This window comes from Schistocerca gregaria, chromosome 10, assembly GCF_023897955.1.
Source record: "Schistocerca gregaria isolate iqSchGreg1 chromosome 10, iqSchGreg1.2, whole genome shotgun sequence".
Taxonomy (NCBI): Eukaryota; Metazoa; Arthropoda; class Insecta; order Orthoptera; family Acrididae; genus Schistocerca; species Schistocerca gregaria.
Window position 1 is genome coordinate 103,986,402 of NC_064929.1, and position 24,764 is coordinate 104,011,165.

General features: G+C 45.0%; 1 protein-coding gene and 1 non-coding gene across 3 annotated transcripts in view; one reads left to right on the top strand and one right to left on the bottom strand.

The window, feature by feature from the left end:
* The window catches only part of LOC126293624 (uncharacterized), a 201,222-nt gene that overhangs the window by 33,070 nt on the left and 143,388 nt on the right, over positions 1 to 24,764 (bottom strand). The window lies entirely within an intron of this gene.
* On the top strand, positions 7,014 to 7,085 carry Trnaa-ggc (transfer RNA alanine (anticodon GGC)). The gene has a single exon. It is a non-coding gene; the product is annotated as a tRNA-Ala (tRNA).

Genomic DNA, 24,764 nt, shown 5'->3' on the forward strand with positions numbered 1-24,764 from the left:
TTTATTCCTTAATTAATTTATCTCATGCGTTTGCGACATGGACATTAATTAAGAAATATGTAAAGTAGATAATTGTTAAGATTTGACCTGTTATAATATAAGGTTCTTCAACAGGTCGTTTACCAATTCACGTTAGTAAGCATACAACAACTACTATAATTCAGAATAAAATTTGATTAATAGGGTAAAATTGAATGCCTCGGAATGGTGTTTTATTATAAAATGGTAAAATTATTAAGATTCTAATTGATAAAAATAATGCAATAACACGTCCTAATTTATTAGGGATAGTAGATCGTAGAATTGCATATGCAAATAGGAAATATCACTCTGGTTGAATGTGAACTGGTGTTACTAATGGGTTGGCAGGTACAAAGTTATCTGGATCTCCTAATAGGTAAGGATTGATTAAACATAGTATAATTAATAATGATGTTATTATTACAAATGTAATAGAATCCTTAAAGGTAAAGTATGGATGGAATGGAATTTTTTCAATATCTCCATTTAGTCCAAGAGGATTATTAGATCCTGTTTGGTGAAGAAAAAATAAATGAATTGCTGCTATAGCAGCAATAATAAATGGTAATACAAAATGGAATGTGAAGAATCGATTTAATGTTGCATTATCAACAGCGAATCCTCCTCATACTCATTGGACTAAATCTGTTCCTAAGTATGGGATTGCTGATAATAAATTAGTAATTACTGTTGCACCTCAAAAAGATATTTGGCCTCAGGGTAAGACATATCCTATAAATGCAGTTGCTATAACTAAAAATAAAATCACTGTACCAATTATTCAGGTATGTATATATATATATATAAGATCCGTAGTAAATTCCCCGTCCTACATGTAAGTAAATACAAATAAAAAATATAGATGCTCCATTTGCATGTAAGGTTCGGATAATTCAACCATTATTTACGTCTCGGCAGATGTGTACTACACTACTGAATGCTATTTCAATATTTGATGTATAATGTATAGCTAAAAATAGTCCAGTTACGATTTGAATTACCAAACATAACCCTAATAGGGATCCAAAATTTAATCAAAATGAAATATTTGTTGGGGCAGGTAAGTCAATTAAAGAGTTATTAATAATTTTAATTAAAGGATGTCTTAATCATAAGGGTTTATTCATTAGTAATTATCTTATTTTACGAATAGGTCCCTGATAAATATTAGTGATTTTAACAACTGCTAGTAGTGCTAAAAATAAATAAATTATTATTATTATTGTAATAATGAATGTTGGTCTGTTATATAATTTTTCTAAAGATATTGATATTTCTTGATAATTGATTGAATTATCAATATTTATAGTTTCGGTGTTTTTGAAAAAGTCTATAAATATAGATATATCTAGAATAATTAATATTGAAATGATAAATACTCACATTATTAATGTAATAATTATAGTAATTGATTTAGGCTGAAATATTTCGTTTGATGCAATTCTTGTAATGTAAATAAATAATACTAGTATACCACCAAGAAATGTTAAAAATAAAATATATGATAATCAATATCTTTCTATTATTGTTCCTGTTATTAATCCAACTAGGAAGGTTTGAAGGATAATAAAAAGCATTATTGATATTGGGTGTCTTAATTTAATAAAATTAATATTTATTACATTTGATAATGATATAATTATTATTTTGATCATTTCAGGGGTTAGTTTATTTAAAATATCGGTTTTGGGGACCGATGATGGAAGCTTTTCCACCTCTGAAGTTTTAAAAGTGGGGGCTGGACTTATTTCCGGTTTACAAGACCGGCGTTTTTTTTAAACTATTAAAACTAATGTTTATATTCTCTATTTTTACTTCTTTATTGATTTATTTTGCTGGTGTTTATGTTTTTTCTTCTAAACGTAAACATTTATTAATGGTTCTTTTGAGATTAGAATATATTGTTCTTTCTTTATTTATATTAGTTATTGTTTTTCTTATTGAGTTTGATAATGATTATTTTTTTCCTGTTATTTTTTTAGTTTTTTCTGTTTGTGAGGGTGCTTTAGGTCTTTCTATTTTAGTTTCAATAATTCGTTCTCATGGTAATGATTTTTTAAATTCTTTTGGTTTATCTTAATGTTAAAGTATTTATTTATAACTATTTTTTTGATCCCTCTTTGTTTATTAAATTATTGTTGATGGTTGGTTCATTCTTTAATGTTTCTGTCGAGTTTTGTGTTTATAATTTGTGTTTATTCATATGCTGATTTGAATATAATTAGATATTATTTTGGTATTGATTATTTTTCTTTTAGTTTAATTTTGCTTAGTGTTTGGATTTGTTCTTTAATAATCACTGCTAGAGGTTCAGTTTATTTAAGTTCATATCATACAAATTTTTTTGTTTTTATGGTTTTGATTTTAATAATTATGCTTTACTGTTCATTTGCTAGATTAAGTCTTCTTTCTTTTTATATTTTTTTTGAGGCTAGATTAGTTCCTACTTTACTTTTAATTTTGGGTTGGGGTTATCAACCTGAGCGTTTGCAGGCTGGTGTTTATTTAATTTTTTATACTTTGGTTGCTAGATTACCTTTATTATTAGTTTTATGTAAGGTTTATGATTTTTCTAATACTTTATATTTTCCTTTATTAGTTGATTTTGGTTCTTATTATTTTATGTTTTATGTATTTATAATTTTGGCTTTTTTAGTTAAGATACCTATGTTTTTGGTTCATTTATAACTTCCTAAGGCTCATGTAGAGGCCCCTATTTCTGGTAGAATGATTCTTGCTGGTGTTTTATTAAAGTTAGGTGGTTATGGTATTTTTCGTGTTATAAAGGTTATTTCTTATTTGGGTTTAAAGTTTAATTATTTTTTATTATCTTTGGGTTTATCTGGGGGTGTTATTGTAAGATTTATTTGTTTTCGTCAGGTTGATTTAAAGTCTTTAATTGCATATTCTTCTGTTGCTCATATAAGAATGGTTATTGGTGGATTGATGACTATGAATTGATGAGGTTGTGTAGGTTCTCTTTCTCTAATGGTTGGTCATGGTTTATGTTCTTCTGGTTTATTTTGTTTATCTAATATTATTTATGAACGTTTAGGTAGACGAAGATTATTAATTAACAAGGGTATAATTAATTTGATGCCAAGAATGGCTTTATGATGATTTCTTTTAAGATCATCAAATATGGCTGCTCCTCCTTCTTTAAATTTGGTAGGTGAAATTAGATTATTAAATAGAATTATATCTTGATCTTCTTTTAGATTCTTTGCTTTGATTTTTTTATCTTTTTTTAGAGCTGTTTATACTTTGTATATATATTCTTATTCTCAGCATGGAAATTATTATTCTGGTGTTTATACTTGTTCTCTTGGTTATTTTCGTGAATATCATCTTTTACTTTTACATTGATTGCATTTAAATATTCTCTGTTTAAAGGGTGAATATTTCTTTCTTTAGTTTGCTTAAGAATTTTAATTAAAAATATTGTTTTGTGGAATCAATGATATGAAGTTTTTCATCTTAGGCCGTGATTTATTTTCTATTTGTTCTTTAAGTTTTTTTTCGAGAACTATAATTTTTATTTTAGGTATTTATTATTTAATAATTGATTATAGAGTTTTTGTTGAGTGAGAGCTTTTCAATTTAAATAGTTCTATAGTTGTTATAGCTTTAATTTTGGATTGAATATCTCTTATTTTTATATCTTTTGTTATATATATATCTTCTTTGGTTATTTATTATAGAGAGGATTATATATCTGGTGAAAAGAATATAAATCGTTTTATTATTATTGTTTTAATATTTATTCTTTCTATAGGTTTTTTAATTATTAGTCCTAATTTAATTAGAATTTTATTAGGTTGAGATGGTTTTGGTTTAGTTTCTTATTGTTTAGTTATTTATTATCAAAATGTAAAATCTTATAGTGCTGGTATATTAACTGCACTTTCTAATAACATTGGTGATGTTGCTATTTTAATTTCTATTGCATGAATGTTAAATTTTGGTGGTTGAAATTATATTTATTATTATGATTTTATTTCTAATTCTTTTGAAATAAAGCTCATTACTATATTAATTGTTTTAGCAGCTATAACTAAGAGAGCTCAGATTCCTTTCTCTTCATGACTTCCTGCTGCTATAGCAGCTCCTACTCCTGTTTCTGCTTTAGTTCATTCTTCTACTCTTGTTACTGCTGGTGTTTATTTATTAATTCGTTTTAGACCAATATTAGATACTTATTATTGTGGTTGATTTTTACTTTTAATTGGTTGTATAACTATATTTATGGCTGGATTGGGCGATAATTTTGAATTTGATTTGAAGAAGATTATTGCTCTTTCTACTTTAAGACAACTTGGTTTAATAATAAAATTTTGGCTATGGGTTATCCAAATAACAATTTGGTAGAGCGCTCGCTTAGTATGCGAGAGGTACTTGGATCAATACCCAGTGCCTCGAGAATTTTTAACACACCTACATGCGCACCTTGCCATGCAAGTGGAATAATTCACAACCAGCAGATGTGTCTCGGAAGATACAAGCGAATGATTAGCATCCACAATTGACAAGCGTGCTGTTATTAGTGCGCAGGAAGCACCCTCCTCCCACGCCTACACTTAATTTAGAAACAGTACAAGTGTTCCCGTAAGATTCTCAAGCCTATGTCGGAAAGATCTGCCTTGCGCTGAGTTCACGTAAATCCCACTGCACATTCCTATTCTTTGCGTGCAGTCAGCTGCTACTGGTGTTGCTAGTTGTGACTGCTGATAACAGATGCCGTAGCAATCAATTCATGGAGTGAGTTGTATGTTTTGCGATAGTCTGTCTCTGACAAGCAAGCACAGGTGACATAGGTGCGAACACAGGAAGCTTGCAGACCCTCGCTGCCTGCAGACACCGAGCAGCCACACTAGGAGGGCGGCCTAAGCCGTAGGCGAAATGTGCTCATTCGCTTTGGCGCGACGTCGAACTATAAATAATGCTGTCACTAGCGTGAGCGTCGTGGAAAGTCGGAAAAGTCGGCTGCGAGGGTGAGTGCCAAGTTTGGGGAGCGTTTCGTAGTATGCGCAGTGCAATAGAGACGCGGAAACTTGTTGTGGCCTAGTGTTTTGCAGTTGGACGACAAGATTGGTACACAGTAGTAAAGAGCGAGGCACTGAGTTGGCATGAATAATGGAGTGCACAATGGGGCTCGAGATGTGTTTGTTACCTCAGGTGCTGTATGATGGTCGACAAGGAGTGAAAACGGAGCAATTTGTGACGGCTCTTTCAATTTAAGACGTTAAAAACAGACGGAATTTGCATTTGTAATACCAGAGCATCGAAACTACTTGGAACTTTTGTGTATATGAACGGGTCCGCCCCTTTGTACTCTGCTCCCTTCACCGCTACAAACCAACCAACCATCGTGTCCGTGCGCATCTGAGTCGCAAAGAATGGGGAATAGCACAGTTTGCTCGTGCATAGGGCGTAGATCAGTTGGTAGAGCGTTCGCTTGGCATGTGAAAGGTCCAGCGTTCAAGCCGCGGCGCCTCCATTTTTTTGGTCAGTGCATTGTAAGTGTTGGTCGCGGCGAACCTAAAGGCACGCAAGATGTTGCAAAGCCAGCGTCACAGACTGATATGATGTATACTGACGTAAGGAGAGCAAGATGTAAGTGTGGGGACCGGCTGTTATCGAGGTGTCATCTGTCTTAGGTATCGCGGCTTAACCTCATTGAAGTCTAGAGGGTGGACAACACGTTGGTCTTACTCAGAGCGGTGTCCGAATTCTATTTTGGACGTTATACGTGCCACTTTCATTGTGGCCAACTGCGATTCGATACAGAATGCACGAAACCTGAAAGACACTCTAACGGATACATACAGAGTAGTGTTAGTCTGCTGAATAATGGGAGTGCAAGGGTCTGTGTCGTCTATATGGCTGTATGTAGCACCATTAGTCTTTGGGGGGGCGGGCGTAGCTCAGATGGTATAGAGCTCGTTTAGTATGCGAGAGGTACTGGGATCAATACCCAGTGCCTCCAGAATTTTTAACACACCTACATGCGCACCTTGCCATGCAAGTGGAATAATTCACAACCAGCAGATGTGTCTCGGAAGATACAAGCGAATGATTAGCATCCACAATTGACAAGCGTGCTGTTATTAGTGCGCAGGAAGCACCCTCCTCCCACGCCTACACTTAATTTAGAAACAGTACAAGTGTTCCCGTAAGATTCTCAAGCCTATGTCGGAAAGATCTGCCTTGCGCTGAGTTCACGTAAATCCCACTGCACATTCCTATTCTTTGCGTGCAGTCAGCTGCTACTGGTGTTGCTAGTTGTGACTGCTGATAACAGATGCCGTAGCAATCAATTCATGGAGTGAGTTGTATGTTTTGCGATAGTCTGTCTCTGACAAGCAAGCACAGGTGACATAGGTGCGAACACAGGAAGCTTGCAGACCCTCGCTGCCTGCAGACACCTAGCAGCCACACTAGGAGGGCGGCCTAAGCCGTAGGCGAAATGTGCTCATTCGCTTTGGCGCGACGTCGAACTATAAATAATGCTGTCACTAGCGTGAGCGTCGTGGAAAGTCGGAAAAGTCGGCTGCGAGGGTGAGTGCCAAGTTTGGGGAGCGTTTCGTAGTATGCGCAGTGCAATGGAGACGCGGAAACTTATTGTGGCCCAGTGTTTTGCAGTTGGACGACAAGATTGGTACACAGTAGTAAAGAGCGAGGCACTGAGTTGGCATGAATAATGGAGTGCACAATGGGGCTCGAGATGTGTTTGTTACCTCAGGTGCTGTATGATTGTCGTCAAGGAGTGAAAACGTAGCAATTTGTGACGGCTCTTTCAATTTAAGACGTTAAAAACAGACGGAATTTGCATTTGTAATACCAGAGCATCGAAACTACTTGGTACTTTTGTGTATATGAACGGGTCCGCGCCTTTGTACTCTGCTCCCTTCACCGCTACAAACCAACCAACCATCGTGTCCGTGCGCATCTGAGTCGCAAAGAATGGGGAATAGCGCAGTTTGCTCGTGCATGGGGCGTAGCTCAGTTGGTAGAGCGTTCGCTTGGCATGTGAAAGGTCCAGTGTTCAAGCCGCGGCGCCAACATTTTTTGTGGTCAGTGCATGGTAAGTGTTGGTCGCGGCGAACCTAAAGGCACGCAAGATGTTGCAAAGCCAGCGTCACAGACTGTTATGATGTATACTGACGTAAGGAGAGCAAGATGTAAGTGTGGGGACCGGCTGTTATCGAGGTGTCATCGAGTGCAGATCTGTCTTAGGTATCGCGGCTTAACCTCATTGAAGTCTAGAGGGTGGACAACACGTTGGTCTTACTCAGAGCGGTGTCCGAATTCTATTTTCGACGTTATACGTGCCACTTTCATTGTGGCCAACTACGATTCGATACAGAATGCACGAAACCTGAAAGACACCCTAACGGATACATAGAGAGTAGTGTTTGTCTGCTGAATAATGGGAGTGCAAGGGTCTGTGTCGTCTTTATGGCTGTATGTAGCACCATTAGTCTTTGGGGGGCCGGGCGTAGCTCAAATGGTAGAGTGCTCGCTTAGTATGCGAGAGGTACTGGGATCAATACCCAGTGCCTCCAGAATTTTTAACACACCTACATGCGCACCTTGCCATGCAAGTGGAATAATTCACAACCAGCAGATGTGTCTAGGAAGATACAAGCGAATGATTAGCATCCACAATTGACAAGCGTGCTGTTATTAGTGCGCAGGAAGCACCCTCCTCCCACGCCTACACTTAATTTAGAAACAGTACAAGTGTTCCCGTAAGATTCTCAAGCCTATGTCGGAAAGATCTGCCTTGCGCTGAGTTCACGTAAATCCCACTGCACATTCCTATTCTTTGCGTGCAGTCAGCTGCTACTGGTGTTGTTAGTTGTGACTGCTGATAACAGATGCCGTAGCAATCAATTCATGGAGTGAGTTGTATGTTTTGCGATAGTCTGTCTCTGACAAGCAAGCACAGGTGACATAGGTGCGAACACAGGAAGCTTGCAGACCCTCGCTGCCTGCAGACACCGAGCAGCCACACTAGGAGGGCGGCCTAAGCCGTAGGCGAAATGTGCTCATTCGCTTTGGCGCGACGTCGAACCATAAATAATGCTGTCACTAGCGTGAGCGTCGTGGAAAGTCGGAAAAGTCGGCTGCGAGGGTGAGTGCCAAGTTTGGGGAGCGTTTCGTAGTATGCGCAGTGCAATGGAGACGCGGAAACTTACTGTGGCCCAGTGTATTGCAGTTGGACGACAAGATTGGTACACAGTAGTAAAGAGCGAGGCACTGAGTTGGCATGAATAATGGAGTGCACAATGGGGCTCGAGATGTGTTTGTTACCTCAGGTGCTGTATGATTGTCGTCAAGGAGTGAAAACGGAGCAATTTGTGACTTCTCTTTCAATTAATGACGTTAAAAACAGACGGAATTTGCATTTGTAATACCAGAGCATCGAAACTACTTGGTACTTTTGTGTATATGAACGGGTCCGCGCCTTTGTACTCTGCTCCCTTCACCGCTACAAACCAACCAACCATCGTGTCCGTGCGCATCTGAGTCGCAAAGAATGGGGAATAGCGCAGTTTGCTCGTGCATGGTTCGTAGCTCAAATGGTAGAGCGTTCGCTTGGCATGTGAAAGGTCCAGTGTTCAAGCCGCGGCGCCTCAATTTTTTGTGGTCAGTGCATGGTAAGTGTTGGTCGCGGCGAACCTAAAGGCACGCAAGATGTTGCAAAGCCAGCGTCACAGACTGTTATGATGTATACTGACGTAAGGAGAGCAAGATGTAAGTGTGGGGACCGGCTGTTATCGAGGTGTCATCGAGTGCAGATCTGTCTTAGGTATCGCGGCTTAACCTCATTGAAGTCTAGAGGGTGGACAACACGTTGGTCTTACTCAGGACGGTGTCCGAATTCTATTTTCGACGTTATACGTGCCACTTTCATTGTGGCCAACTACGATTCGATACAGAATGCACGAAACCTGAAAGACACCCTAACGGATACGTAGAGAGTAGTGTTTGTCTGCTGAATAATGGGAGTGCAAGGGTCTGTGTCGTCTATATGGCTGTATGTAGCACCATTAGTCTTCGGGGGGCGGGCGTAGCTCATATGGTAGAGCGCTCGCTTAGTATGCGAGAGGTACTGGGATCAATACCCAGTGCCTCCAGAATTTTTAACACACCTACATGGCACCTTGCCATGCAAGTGGAATAATTCACAACCAGCAGATGTGTCTAGGAAGATACAAGCGAATGATTAGCATCCACAATTGACAAGCGTGCTGTTATTAGTGCGCAGGAAGCACCCTCCTCCCACGCCTACACTTAATTTAGAAACACTACAAGTGTTCCCGTAAGATTCTCAAGCCTATGTCGGAAAGATCTGCCTTGCGCTGAGTTCACGTAAATCCCACTGCACATTCCTATTCTTTGCGTGCAGTCAGCTGCTACTGGTGTTGCTAGTTGTGACTGCTGATAACAGATGCCGTAGCAATCAATTCATGGAGTGAGTTGTATGTTTTGCGATAGTCTGTCTCTGACAAGCAAGCACAGGTGACATAGGTGCGAACACAGGAAGCTTGCAGACCCTCGCTGCCTGCAGACACCGAGCAGCCATACTAGGAGGGCGGCCTAAGCCGTAGGCGAAATGTGCTCATTCGCTTTGGCGCGACGTCGAACTATACATAATGCTATCACTAACGTGAGCGTTGCGTGAGCGTCGTGGAAAAGTCGGAAAAGTCGGCTGCGAGGGTGAGTGCCAAGTTTGGGGAGCGTTTCGTAGTATGCGCAGTGCAATGGAGACGCGGAAACTTACTGTGGCCCAGTGTTTTGCAGTTGGACGACAAGATTGGTACACAGTAGTAAAGAGCGAGGCACTGAGTTGGCATGAATAATGGAGTGCACAATGGGGCTCGAGATGTGTTTGTTACCTCAGGTGCTGTATGATTGTCGTCAAGGAGTGAAAACGGAGCAATTTGTGACGGCTCTTTCAATTTAAGACGTTAAAAACAGACGGAATTTGCATTTGTAATACCAGAGCATCGAAACTACTTGGTACTTTTGTGTATATGAACGGGTCCGCGCCTTTGTACTCTGCTCCCTTCACCGCTACAAACCAACCAACCATCGTGTCCGTGCGCATCTGAGTCGCAAAGAATGGGGAATAGCGCAGTTTGCTCGTGCATGGGGCGTAGCTCAGTTGGTAGAGCGTTCGCTTGGCATGTGAAAGGTCTAGGGTTGAAACCGCGGCGCCTCCATTTTTTGTGGTCAGTGCATGGTAAGTGTTGGTCGCGGCGAACCTAAAGGCACGCAAGATGTTGCAAAGCCAGCGTCACAGACTGATATGATGTATACTAACGTAAGGAGAGCAAGATGTAAGTGTGGGGACCGGCTGTTATCGAGGTGTCATCGAGTGCAGATCTGTCTTAGGTATCGCGGCTTAACCTCATTGATGTCTAGAGTGTGGACAACACGTTGGTCTTACTCAGAGCGGTGTCCGAATTCTATTTTCGACGTTATACGTGCCACTTTCATTGTGGCCAACTACGATTCGATACAGAATGCACGAAACCTGAAAGACACCCTAACGGATACATAGAGAGTAGTGTTTGTCTGCTGAATAATGGGAGTGCAAGGGTCTGTGTCGTCTATATGGCTGTATGTAGCAACATTAGTCTGCGGGTGGGCGTAGCTCAGATGGTTGAGCGCTCGCTTAGTATGCAAGAAGTACTGGGATCAATACCCAGTGCCTCCAGAATTTTTAACACACCTACATGCGCACCTTGCCATGCAAGTGGAATAATTCACAACCAGCAGATGTGTCTAGGAAGATACAAGCGAATGATTAGCATCCACAATTGACAAGCGTGCTGTTATTAGTGCGCAGGAAGCACCCTCCTCCCACGCCTACACTTAATTTAGAAACAGTACAAGTGTTCCCGTAAGATTCTCAAGCCTATGTCGGAAAGATCAGCCTTGCGCTGAGTTCACGTAAATCCCACTGCACATTCCTATTCTTTGCGTGCAGTCACCTGCTACTGGTGTTGCTAGTTGTGACTGCTGATAACAGATGCCGTAGCAATCAATTCATGGTGTGAGTTGTATGTTTTGCGATAGTCTGTCTCTGACAAGCAAGCACAGGTGACATAGGTGCGAACACAGGAAGCTTGCAGACCCTCGCTGCCTGCAGACACCGAGCAGCCACACTAGGAGGGCGGCCTAAGCCGTAGGCGAAATGTGCTCATTCGCTTTGGCGCGACGTCGAACTATAAATAATGCTGTCACTAGCGTGAGCGTTGCGGGAGCGTCGTGGAAAAGTCGGAAAAGTCGGCTGCGAGGTTGAGTGCCAAGTTTGGGGAGCGTTTCGTAGTATGCGCAGTGCAATGGAGACGCGGAAACTTATTGTGGCCCAGTGTTTTGCAGTTGGACGACAAGATTGGTACACAGTAGTAAAGAGCGAGGCACTGAGTTGGCATGAATAATGGAGTGCACAATGGGGCTCGAGATGTGTTTGTTACCTCAGGTGCTGTATGATTGTCGTCAAGGAGTGAAAACGGAGCAATTTGTGACGGCTCTTTCAATTTAAGACGTTAAAAACAGACGGAATTTGCATTTGTAATACCAGAGCATCGAAACTACTTGGTACTTTTGTGTATATGAACGGGTCCGCGCCTTTGTACTCTGCTCCCTTAACCGCTACAAACCAAACAACCATCGTGTCCGTGCGCATCTGAGTCGCAAAGAATGGGGAATAGCGCAGTTTGCTCGTGCATGGGGCTTAGCCCAGTTGGTAGAGCGTTCGCTTGGCATGTGAAAGGTCCAGTGTTCAAGCCGCGGCGCCTCCATTTTTTGTGGTCAGTGCATGGTAAGTGTTGGTCGCGGCGAACCTAAAGGCACGCAAGATGTTGCAAAGCCAGCGTCACAGACTGATATGATGTATACTGACGTAAGGAGAGCAAGATGTAAGTGTGGGGACCGGCTGTTATCGAGGTGTCATCGAGTGCAGATCTGTCTTAGGTATCGCGGCTTAACCTCATTGAAGTCTAGAGGGTGGACAACACGTTGCTCTTACTCAGAGCGGTGTCCGAATTCTATTTTCGACGTTATACGTGCCACTTTCATTGTGGCCAACTACGATTCGATACAGAATGCACGAAACCTGAAAGACACCCTAACGGATACATAGAGAGTAGTGTTTGTCTGCTGAATAATGGGAGTGCAAGGGTCTGTGTCGTCTATATGGCTGTATGTAGCACCATAAGTCTTCGGGGGTAGGCGGGCGTAGCTCATATGGTAGAGCGCTCGCTTAGTATGCGAGAGGTACTGGGATCAATACCCAGTGCCTCCAGAATTTTTAACACACCTACATGCGCACCTTGCCATGCAAGTGGAATAATTCACAACCAGCAGATGTGTCTAGGAAGATACAAGCGAATGATTAGCATCCACAATTGACAAGCGTGCTGTTATTAGTGCGCAGGAAGCACCCTCCTCCAACGCCTACACTTAATTTAGAAACAGTACAAGTGTTCCCGTAAGATTCTCAAGCCCATGTCGGAAAGATCTGCCTTGCGCTGAGTTCACGTAAATCCCACTGCACATTCCTATTCTTTGCGTGCAGTCAGCTGCTACTGGTGTTGCTAGTTGTGACTGCTGATAACAGATGCCGTAGCAATCAATTCATGGAGTGAGTTGTATGTTTTGCGATAGTCTGTCTCTGACAAGCAAGCACAGGTGACATAGGTGCGAACATAGGAAGCTTGCAGACCCTCGCTGCCTGCAGACACCGAGCAGCCACACTAGGAGGGCGGCCTAAGCCGTAGGCGAAATGTGCTCATTCGCTTTGGCGCGACGTCGAACTATAAATAATGCTGTCACTAGCGTGAGCGTCGTGGAAAAGTCGGAAAAGTCGGCTGCGAGGGTGAGTGCCAAGTTTGGGGAGCGTTTCGTAGTATGCGCAGTGCAATGGAGACGCGGAAACATGTTGTGGCCCAGTGTTTTGCAGTTGGACGACAAGATTGGTACACAGTAGTAAAGAGCGAGGCACTGAGTTGGCATGAATAATGGAGAGCACAATGGGGCTCGAGATGTGTTTGTTACCTCAGGTGCTGTATGATTGTCGTCAAGGAGTGAAAACGGAGCAATTTGTGACGGCTCTTTCAATTTAAGACGTTAAAAACAGACGGAATTTGCATTTGTAATACCAGAGCATCGAAACTACTTGGAACTTTTGTGTATATGAACGGGTCCGCGCCTTTGTACTCTGCTCCCTTCACCGCTACAAGCCAACCAACCATCGTGTCCGTGCGCATCTGAGTCGCAAAGAATGGGGAATAGCGCAGTTTGCTCGTGCCTGGGGCGTAGATCAGTTGGTAGAGCGTTCGCTTGGCATGTGAAACGTCCAGCGTTCAAGCCGCGGCGCCTCCATATTTTGTGGTCAGTGCATGGTAAGTGTTGATCGCGGCGAACCTAAAGGCACGCAAGATGTTGCAAAGCCAGCGTCACAGACTGATATAATGTATACTGACGTAAGGAGAGCAAGATGTAAGTGTGGGGACCGGCTGTTATCGAGGTGTCATCGAGTGCAGATCTGTCTTAGGTATCGCGGCTTAACCTCATTGAAGTCTAGAGGGTGGACAACACGTTGGTCTTACTCAGAGCGGTGTCCGAATTCTATTTTCGACGTTATACGTGCCACTTTCATTGTGGCCAACTGCGATTCGATACAGAATGCACGAAACCTGAAAGACACCCTAACGGATACATAGAGAGTAGTGTTTGTCTGCTGAATAATGGGAGTGCAAGGGTCTGTGTCGTCTATATGGCTGTATGTAGCACCATTCGTCTTCGGGGGGGGGGGGGGGGCGGGCGTAGCTCATATGGTAGAGCGCTCGCTTAGTATGCGAGAGGTACTGGGATCAATACCCAGTGCGCTCGCTTAGTATGCGAGAGGTACTGGGATCAATACCCAGTGCCTCCAGAATTTTTAACACACCTACATCCGCACCTTGCCATGCAAGTGGGATAATTCACAACCAGCAGATGTGTCTAGGAAGATACAAGCGAATGATTAGCATCCACAATTGACAAGCGTGCTGTTATTAGTGCGCAGGAAGCACCCTCCTCCCACGCCTACACTTAATTTAGAAACACTACAAGTGTTCCCGTAAGATTCTCAAGCCTATGTCGGAAAGATCTGCCTTGCGCTGAGTTCACGTAAATCCCACTGCACATTCCTATTCTTTGCGTGCAGTCAGCTGCTACTGGTGTTGCTAGTTGTGACTGCTGATAACAGATGCCGTAGCAATCAATTCATGGAGTGAGTTGTATGTTTTGCGATAGTCTGTCTCTGACAAGCAAGCACAGGTGACATAGGTGCGAACACAGGAAGCTTGCAGACCCTCGCTGCCTGAAGACACCGAGCAGCCACACTAGGAGGGCGGCCTAAGCCGTAGGCGAAATGTGCTCATTCGCTTTGGCGCGACGTCGAACTATAAATAATGCTGTCACTAGCGTGAGCGTTGCGTGAGCGTCGTGGAAAGTCGGAAGATTCGGCTGCGAGGGTGAGTGCCAAGATTGGGGAGCGTTTCGTAGTATGCGCAGTGCAATGGAGACGCGGAAACTTGTTGGGGCCCAGTGTTTTGCAGTTGGACGACGAGATTGGTACACAGTAGTAAAGAGCGAGGCACTGAGTTGGCATGAATAATGGAGTGCACAATGGGGCTCGAGATGTGTTTGTTACCTCAGGTGCTGTATGATTGTCGTCAAGGAGTGAAAACGGAGCAATTTGTGACGGCTCTTTCAACTATAGACGTTAAAAACAGACGGAATTTGCATTTGTAATACCAGAGCATCGAAACTACTTGGTACTTTTGTGTATATGAACGGGTCCGCGCCTTATTACTCTGCTCCCTTCACCGCTACAAACCAACCAACCATCGTGTCCGTGCGCATCTGAGTCGCAAAGAATGGGGAATAGCGCAGTTTGCTCGTGCATGGGGCGTAGCTCAGTTGGTAGAGCGTTCGCTTGGCATGTGAAAGGTCCAGTGTTCAAGCCGCGGCTCCTCCATTTTTTGTGGTCAGTGCATGGTAAGTGTTGGTCGCGGCGAACCTAAAGGCACGCAAGATGTTGCAAAGCCAGCGTCACAGACTGATATGATGTATACTGACGTAAGGAGAGCAAGATGTAAGTGTGGGGACCGGCTGTTATCGAGGTGTCATCGAGTGCAGATCTGTCTTAGGTATCGCGGCTTAACCTCATTGAAGTCTAGAGGGTGGACAACACGTTGGTCTTACTCAGAGCGGTGTCCGAATTCTATTTTCGACGTTATACGTGCCACTTTCATTGTGGCCAACTACGATTCGATACAGAATGCACGAAACCTGAAAGACACCCTAACGGATACATAGAGAGTAGTGTTTGTCTGCTGAATAATGGGAGTGCAAGGGTCTGTGTCGTCTATATGGCTGTATGTAGATCCATTAGTCTTCGGGGGGGGGGGGGGGGGGCGGTCGTAGCTCATATGGTAGAGCGCTCGCTTAGTATGCGACAGGTACTGGGATCAATACCCAGTGCCTCCAGAATTTTTAACACACCTACATGCGCACCTTGCCATGCTTAGTATGCGAGAGGTACTGGGATCAATACCCAGTGCCTCCAGAATTTTTAACACACCTACATGCGCACCTTGCCATGCAAGTGGAATAATTCACAACCAGCAGATGTGTCTAGGAAGATACAAGCGAATGATTAGCATCCACAATTGACAAGCGTGCTGTTATTAGTGCGCAGGAAGCACCCTCCTCCCACGCCTACACTTAATTTAGAAACAGTACAAGTGTTCCTGTAAGATTCTCAAGCCTATGTCGGAAAGATCTGCCTTGCGCTGAGTTCACGTAAATCCCACTGCACATTCCTATTCTTTGCATGCAGTCAGCTGCTACTGGTGTTGTTAGTTGTGACTGCTGATAACAGATGCCATAGCAATCAATTCATGGAGTGAGTTGTATGTTTTGCGATAGTCTGTCTCTGACAAGCAAGCACAGGTGACATAGCTGCGAACACAGGAAGCTTGCAGACCCTCGCTGATTGCGGACACCGAGCAGCCACACTAGGAGGGCGGCCTAAGCCGTAGGCGAAATGTGCTCATTCGCTTTGGCGCGACGTCGAACTATAAATAATGCTGTCACTAGCGTGAGCGTCGTGGAAAGTCGGAAAAGTCGGCTGCGAGGGTGAGTGCCAAGTTTGGGGAGCGTTTCGTAGTATGCGCAGTGCAATGGAGACGCGGAAACTTGTTGTGGCCCAGTGTTTTGCAGTTGGACGACAAGATTGGTACACAGTAGTAAAGAGCGAGGCACTGAGTTGGCATGAATAATGGAGTGCACAATGGGGCTCGAGATGTGTTTGTTACCTCAGGTGCTGTATGATTGTCGTCAAGGAGTGAAAACGGAGCAATTTGTGACGGCTCTTTCAATTTAAGACGTTAAAAACAGACGGAATTTGCATTTGTAATACCAGAGCATCGAAACTACTTGGAACTTTTGTGTATATGAACGGGTCCGCGCCTTTGTACTCTGCTCCCTTCACCGCTACAAACCAACCAACCATCGTGTCCGTGCGCATCTGAGTCGCAAACAATGGGGAATAGCGCAGTTTGCTCGTGCCTGGGGCGTAGCTCAGTTGGTAGAGCGTTCGCTTGGCATGTGAAAGGTCCAGGGTTAATTCCGCGGCGCCTCCATATTTTGTGGTCAGTGCATGGTAAGTGTTGGTCGCGGCGAACCTAAAGGCACGCAAGATGTTGCAAAGCCAGCGTCACAGACTGATATGATGTATACTGACGCAAGGAGAGCAAGATGTAAGTGTGGGGACCGGCTGTTATCGAGGTGTCATCGAGTGCAGATCTGTCTTAGGTATCGCGGCTTAACCTCATTGAAGTCTAGAGGGTGGACAACACGTTGGTCTTACTCAGAGCGGTGTCCGAATTCTATTTTCGACGTTATACGTGCCACTTTCATTGTGGCCAACTACGATTCGATACAGAATGCACGAAACCTGAAAGACGCCCTAACGGATACATAGAGAGTAGTGTTTGTCTGCTGAATAATGGGAGTGCAAGGGTCTGTGTCGTCTATATGGCTGTATGTAGCACCATTAGTCTTCGGGGAGGCGGGCGTAGCTCATATGGTAGAGCGCTCGCTTAGTATACGAGAGGTACTGGGATCAATACCCAGTGCGCTCGCTTAGTATGCGAGAGGAACTGGGAACAATACCCAGTGCCTCCAGAATTTTTAACACACCTACATCCGCACCTTGCCATGCAAGTGGGATAATTCACAACCAGCAGATGTGTCTAGGAAGATACAAGCGAATGATTAGCATCCACAATTGACAAGCTTGCTATTATTAGTGCGTAGGAAGCACCCTCCTCCCACGCCTACACTTAATTTAGAAACAGTACAAGTGTTCCCGTAAGATACTCAAGCCTATGTCGGAAAGATCTGCCTTGCGCTGAGTTCACGTAAATCCCACTGCACATTCCTATTCTTTGCGTGCAGTCAGCTGCTACTGGTGTTGCTAGTTGTGACTGCTGATAACAGATGCCGTAGCAATCAATTCATGGAGTGAGTTGTATGTTTTGCGATAGTCTGTCTCTGACAAGCAAGCACAGGTGACATAGGTGCGAACACAGGAAGCTTGCAGACCCTCGCTGCCTGCAGACACCGAGCAGCCACACTAGGAGGGCGGCCTAAGCCGTAGGCGAAATGTGCTCATTCGCTTTGGCGCGACGTCGAACAATAAATAATGCTGTCACTAGCGTGAGCGTTGCGTGAGCGTCGTGGAAAGTCGGCTGCGAGGGTGAGTGCCAAGTTTGGGGAGCGTTTCGTAGTATGCTCAGTGCAATGGAGACGTGGAAACTTGTTGTGGCCCAGTGTTTTGCAGTTGGACGACAAGATTGGTACACAGTAGTAAAGAGCGAGGCACTGAGTTGGCATGAATAATGGAGTGCACAATGGGGCTCGAGATGTGTTTGTTACCTCAGGTGCTGTATGATTGTCGTCAAGGAGTGAAAACGGAGCAATTTGTGACGGCTCTTTGAATTTAAGACGTTAAAAACAGACGGAATTTGCATTTGTAATACCAGAGGATCGAAACTACTTGGAACTTTTGTGTATATGAACGGGTCCGCGCCTTTGTACTCTGCTCCCTTCACCGCTACAAACCAACCAACCATCGTGTCCGTGCGCATCTGAGTCGCAAAGAATGGGGAATAGCGCAGTTTGCTCGTGCATGGGGCGTAGCTCAGTTGGTAGAGCGTTCGCTTGGCATGTGAAAGGTCCATGGTTCAAGCCACGGCGCCTCCATATTTTGTGGTCAGTGCATGGTAAGTGTTGGTCGCGGCGAACCTAAAGGCACGCAAGATGTTGCAAAGCCAGCGAAACAGACTGATATGATGTATACTGACGTAAGGAGAGCAAGATGTAAGTGTGGGGACCGGCTGTTATCGAGGTGTCATCGAGTGAAGATCTGTCTTAGGTATCGCGGCTTAACCTCATTGAAGTCTAGAGGGTGGACAACACGTTGGTCTTACTCAGAGCGGTGTCCGAATTCTATTTTCGACGTTATACGTGCCACTTTCATTGTGGCCAACTACGATTCGATACAGAATGCACGAAACCTGAAAGACACCCTAACGGATACATAGAGAGTAGTGTTTGTCTGCTGAATAATGGGAGTGCAAGGGTCTGTGTCGTCTATATGGCTGTATGTAGCACCATTAGTCTTCGGGGGGGGCGGGCGTAGCTCATATGGTAGAGCGCTCGCTTAGTATGCGAGAGGCACTGGGATCAATACCCAGTGCCTCAAGAATATTTAACACACCTACATGCAAACCTTGCCATGCAAGTGGAATAATTCACAACCAGCAGATGTGTCTAGGAAGATACAAGCGAATGATTAGCATCCACAATTGACAAGCGTGCTGTTATTAGTGCGCAGGAAGCACCCTCCTCCCACGCCTACACTTAATTTAGAAACAGTACAAGTGTTCCCGTAAGATTCTCAAGCCTATGTCGGAAAGATCTGCCTTGCGCTGAGTTCACGTAAATCCCACTGCACATTCCTATTCTTTGCGTGCAGTCAGCTGCTACTGGTGTTGCTAGTTGTGACTGCTGATAACAGATGCCGTAGCAATCAATTCATGGAGTGAGTTGTATGTTTTGCGATAGTCTGTCTCTGACAAGCAAGCACAGGTGACATAGGTGCGAACACAGGAAGCTTGCAGACCCTCGCTGCCTGCAGACACCGAGCAGCCACACTAGGAGGGCGGCCTAAGCCGTAGGCGAAATGTGCTCATTCGCTTTGGCGCGACGTCGAACTATAAATAATGCTGTCACTAGCGTGAGCGTCGTGGAAAGTCGGAAAAGTCGGCTGCGAGGGTGAGTGCCAAGTTTGGGGAGCGTTTCGTAGTATGCGCAGTGCAATGGAGACGCGGAAACTTGTTGTGGCCCAGTGTTTTGCAGTTGGACGTCAAGATTGGTACACAGTAGTAAAGAGCGAGGCACTGAGTTGGCATGAATAATGGAGTGCACAATGGGGCTCGAGATGTGTTTGTTACCTCAGGTGCTGTATGATTGTCGTCAAGGAGTGAAAACGGAGCAATTTGTGACGGCTCTTTCAACTATAGACGTTAAAAACAGACGGAATTTGCATTTGTAATACCAGAGCATCGAAACTACTTGGTACTTTTGTGTATATGAACGGGTCCGCGCCTTATTACTCTGCTCCCTTCACCGCTACAAACCAACCAACCATCGTGTCCGTGCGCATCTGAGTCGCAAAGAATGGGGAATAGCGCAGTTTGTTCGTGCATGGGGCGTAGCTCAGTTGGTAGAGCGTTCGCTTGGCATGTGAAAGGTCCAGTGTTCAAGCCGCGGCTCCTCCATTTTTTTTGGTCAGTGCATGGTAAGTGTTGGTCGCGGCGAACCTAAAGGCACGCAAGATGTTGCAAAGCCAGCGTCACAGACTGATATGATGTATACTGACGTAAGGAGAGCAAGATGTAAGTGTGGGGACCGGCTGTTATCGAGGTGTCATCGAGTGCAGATCTGTCTTAGGTATCGCGGCTTAACCTCATTGAAGTCTAGAGGGTGGACAACACGTTGGTCTTACTCAGAGCGGTGTCCGAATTCTATTTTCGACGTTATACGTGCCACTTTCATTGTGGCCAACTACGATTCGATACAGAATGCACGAAACCTGAAAGACACCCTAACGGATACATAGAGAGTAGTGTTTGTCTGCTGAATAATGGGAGTGCAAGAGTCTGTGTCGTCTATATGGCTGTATGTAGCACCATTAATCTTCGGGGGGGCGGGCGTAGCTCATATGGTAGAGCGCTCGCTTAGTATGCGAGAGGTACTGGGATCGATACCCAGTGCCTCCTGAATTTTTAACACACCTACATGCGCACCTTGCCATGCAAGTGGAATAATTCACAACCAGCAGATGTGTCTAGGAAGATACAAGCGAATGATTAGCATCCACAATTGACAAGCGTGCTGTTATTAGTGCGCAGGAAGCACCCTCCTCCCACGCCTACACTTAATTTAGAAACAGTACAAGTGTTCCCGTAAGATTCTCAAGCCTATGTCGGAATGATGTGCCTTGCGCTGAGTTCACGTAAATCCCACTACACATTCCTATTCTTTGCGTGCAGTCAGCTGCTACTGGTGTTGCTAGTTGTGACTGCTGATAACAGATGCCGTAGCAATCAATTCATGGAGTGAGTTGTATGTTTTGCGATAGTCTGTCTCTGACAAGCAAGCACAGGTGACATAGGTGCGAACACAGGAAGCTTGCAGACCCTCGCTGCCTGCAGACACCGAGCAGCCACACTAGGAGGGCGGCCTAAGCCGTAGGCGAAATGTGCTCATTCGCTTTGGCGCGACGTCGAACTATAAATAATGCTGTCACTAGCGTGAGCGTCGTGGAAAGTCGGAAAAGTCGGCTGCGAGGGTGAGTGCCAAGTTTGGGGAGCGTTTCGTAGTATGCGCAGTGCAATGGAGACGCGGAAACTTGTTGTGGCCCAGTGTTTTGCAGTTGGACGACAAGATTGGTACACAGTAGTAAAGAGCGAGGCACTGAGTTGGCATGAATAATGGAGTGCACAATGGGGCTCGAGATGTGTTTGTTACCTCAGGTGCTGTATGATTGTCGTCAAGGAGTGAAAACGGAGCAATTTGTGACGGCTCTTTCAATTTAAGACGTTAAAAACAGACGGAATTTGCATTTGTAATACCAGAGCATCGAAACTACTTGGAACTTTTGTGTGTATGAACGGGTCCGCGCCTTTGTACTCTGCTTCCTTCACCGCTACAAACCAACCAACCATCGTGTCCGTGCGCATCTGAGTCGCAAAGAATGGGGAATAGCGCAGTTTGCTCATGCGTGGGGCGTAGCTCAGTTGGTAGAGCGTTCGCTTGGCATGTGAAAGGTCCAGGGTTCAAGCCGCAGCGCCTCCGTATTTTGTGGTCAGTGCATGGTAAGTGTTGATCGCGGCGAACCTAAAGGCACGCAAGATGTTGCAAAGCCAGCGAAACAGACTGATATGATGTATACTGACGTAAGGAGAGCAAGATGTAAGTGTGGGGACCGGCTGTTATCGAGGTGTCATCGAGTGCAGATCTGTCTTAGGTATCGCGGCTTAACCTCATTGAAGTCTAGAGGGTGGACAACACGTTGGTCTTACTCAGGACGGTGTCCGAATTCTATTTTCGACGTTATACGTGCCACTTTCATTGTGGCCAACTACGATTCGATACAGAATGCACGAAAACCTGAAAGACACCCTAACGGATACATAGAGAGTAGTGTTTGTCTGCTGAATAATGGGAGTGCAAGGGTCTGTGTCGTGTATATGGCTGTATGTAGCACCATTAGTCTTCGGGGGGCGGGCGTAGCTCATATGGTAGAGCGCTCGCTTAGTATGCGAGAGGTACTGGGATCAATACCCAGTGCCTCAAGAATATTTAACACACCTACATGCGCACCTTGCCATGCAAGTGGAATAATTCACAACCAGCAGATGTGTCTAGGAAGATACAAGCGAATGATTAGCATCCACAATTGACAAGCGTGCTGTTATTAGTGCGCAGGAAGCACCCTCCTCCCACGCCTACACTTAATTTAGAAACAGTACAAGTGTTCCCGTAAGATTCTCAAGCCTATGTCGGAAAGATCTGCCTTGCGCTGAGTTCACGTAAATCCCACTGCACATTCCTATTCTTTGCGTGCAGTCAGCTGCTACTGGTGTTGCTAGTTGTGACTGCTGATAACAGATGCCGTAGCAATCAATTCATGGAGTGAGTTGTATGTTTTGCGATAGTCTGTCTCTGACAAGCAAGCACAGGTGACATAGGTGCGAACACAGGAAGCTTGCAGACCCTCGCTGCCTGCAGACACCGAGCAGCCACACTAGGAGGGCGGCCTAAGCCGTAGGCGAAATGTGCTCATTCGCTTTGGCGCGACGTCGAACTATAAATAATGCTGTCACTAGCGTGAGCGTCGTGGAAAGTCGGAAAAGTCGGCTGCGAGGGTGAGTGCCAAGTTTGGGGAGCGTTTCGTAGTATGCGCAGTGCAATGGAGACGCGGAAACTTGTTGTGGCCCAGTGTTTTGCAGTTGGACGACAAGATTGGTACACAGTAGTAAAGAGCGAGGCACTGAGTTGGCATGAATAATGGAGTGCACAATGGGGCTCGAGATGTGTTTGTTACCTCAGGTGCTGTATGATTGTCGTCAAGGAGTGAAAACGGAGCAATTTGTGACGGCTCTTTCAATTTAAGACGTTAAAAACAGACGGAATTTGCATTTGTAATACCAGAGCATCGAAACTACTTGGAACTTTTGTGTGTATGAACGGGTCCGCGCCTTTGTACTCTGCTTCCTTCACCGCTACAAACCAACCAACCATCGTGTCCGTGCGCATCTGAGTCGCAAAGAATGGGGAATAGCGCAGTTTGCTCGTGCGTGGTGCGTAGCTCAGTTGGTAGAGCGTTCGCTTGGCATGTGAAAGGTCCAGGGTTCAAGCCGCAGCGCCTCCGTATTTTGTGGTCAGTGCATGGTAAGTGTTGATCGCGGCGAACCTAAAGGCACGCAAGATGTTGCAAAGCCAGCGAAACAGACTGATATGATGTATACTGACGTAAGGAGAGCAAGATGTAAGTGTGGGGACCGGCTGTTATCGAGGTGTCATCGAGTGCAGATCTGTCTTAGGTATCGCGGCTTAACCTCATTGAAGTCTAGAGGGTGGACAACACGTTGGTCTTACTCAGGACGGTGTCCGAATTCTATTTTCGACGTTATACGTGCCACTTTCATTGTGGCCAACTACGATTCGATACAGAATGCACGAAAACCTGAAAGACACCCTAACGGATACATAGAGAGTAGTGTTTGTCTGCTGAATAATGGGAGTGCAAGGGTCTGTGTCGTGTATATGGCTGTATGTAGCACCATTAGTCTTCGGGGGGCGGGCGTAGCTCATATGGTAGAGCGCTCGCTTAGTATGCGAGAGGTACTGGGATCAATACCCAGTGCCTCCAGAATTTTTAACACACCTACTTTGGCACCGTGCCATGCAAGTGGAATAATTCACAACCAGCAGATGTGTCTAGGAAGATACAAGCGAATGATTAGCATCCACAATTGACAAGCGTGCTGTTATTAGTGCGCAGGAAGCACCCTCCTCCCACGCCTACACTTAATTTAGAAACAGTACAAGTGTTCCCGTAAGATTCTCAAGCCTATGTCGGAAAGATCTGCCTTGCGCTGAGTTCACGTAAATCCCACTGCACATTCCTATTCTTTGCGTGCAGTCAGCTGCTACTGGTGTTGCTAGTTGTGACTGCTGATAACAGATGCCGTAGCAATCAATTCATGGAGTGAGTTGTATGTTTTGCGATAGTCTGTCTCTGACAAGCAAGCACAGGTGACATAGGTGCGAACACAGGAAGCTTGCAGACCCTCGCTGCCTGCAGACACCGAGCAGCCACACTAGGAGGGCGGCCTAAGCCGTAGGCGAAATGCGCTCATTCGCTTTGGCGCGACGTCGAACTATAAATAATGCTGTCACTAGCGTGAGCGTCGTGGAAAGTCGGAAAAGTCGGCTGCGAGGGTGAGTGCCAAGTTTGGGGAGCGTTTCGTAGTATGCGCAGTGCAATGGAGACGCGGAAACTTGTTGTGGCCCAGTGTTTTGCAGTTGGACGACAAGATTGGTACACAGTAGTAAAGAGCGAGGCACTGAGTTGGCATGAATAATGGAGTGCACAATGGGGCTCGAGATGTGTTTGTTACCTCAGGTGCTGTATGATTGTCGTCAAGGAGTGAAAACGGAGCAATTTGTGACGGCTCTTTCAATTTAAGACGTTAAAAACAGACGGAATTTGCATTTGTAATACCAGAGCATCGAAACTACTTGGAACTTTTGTGTGTATGAACGGGTCCGCGCCTTTGTACTCTGCTCCCTTCACCGCTACAAACCAACCAACCATCGTGTCCGTGCGCATCTGAGTCGCAAAGAATGGGGAATAGCGCAGTTTGCTCGTGCGTGGGGCGTAGCTCAGTTGGTAGAGCGTTCGCTTGGCATGTGAGAGGTCCAGGGTTCAAGCCGCGGCGCCTCCGTATTTTGTGGTCAGTGCATGGTAAGTGTTGATCGCGGCGATCCTAAAGGCACGCAAGATGTTGCAAAGCCAGCGAAACAGACTGATATGA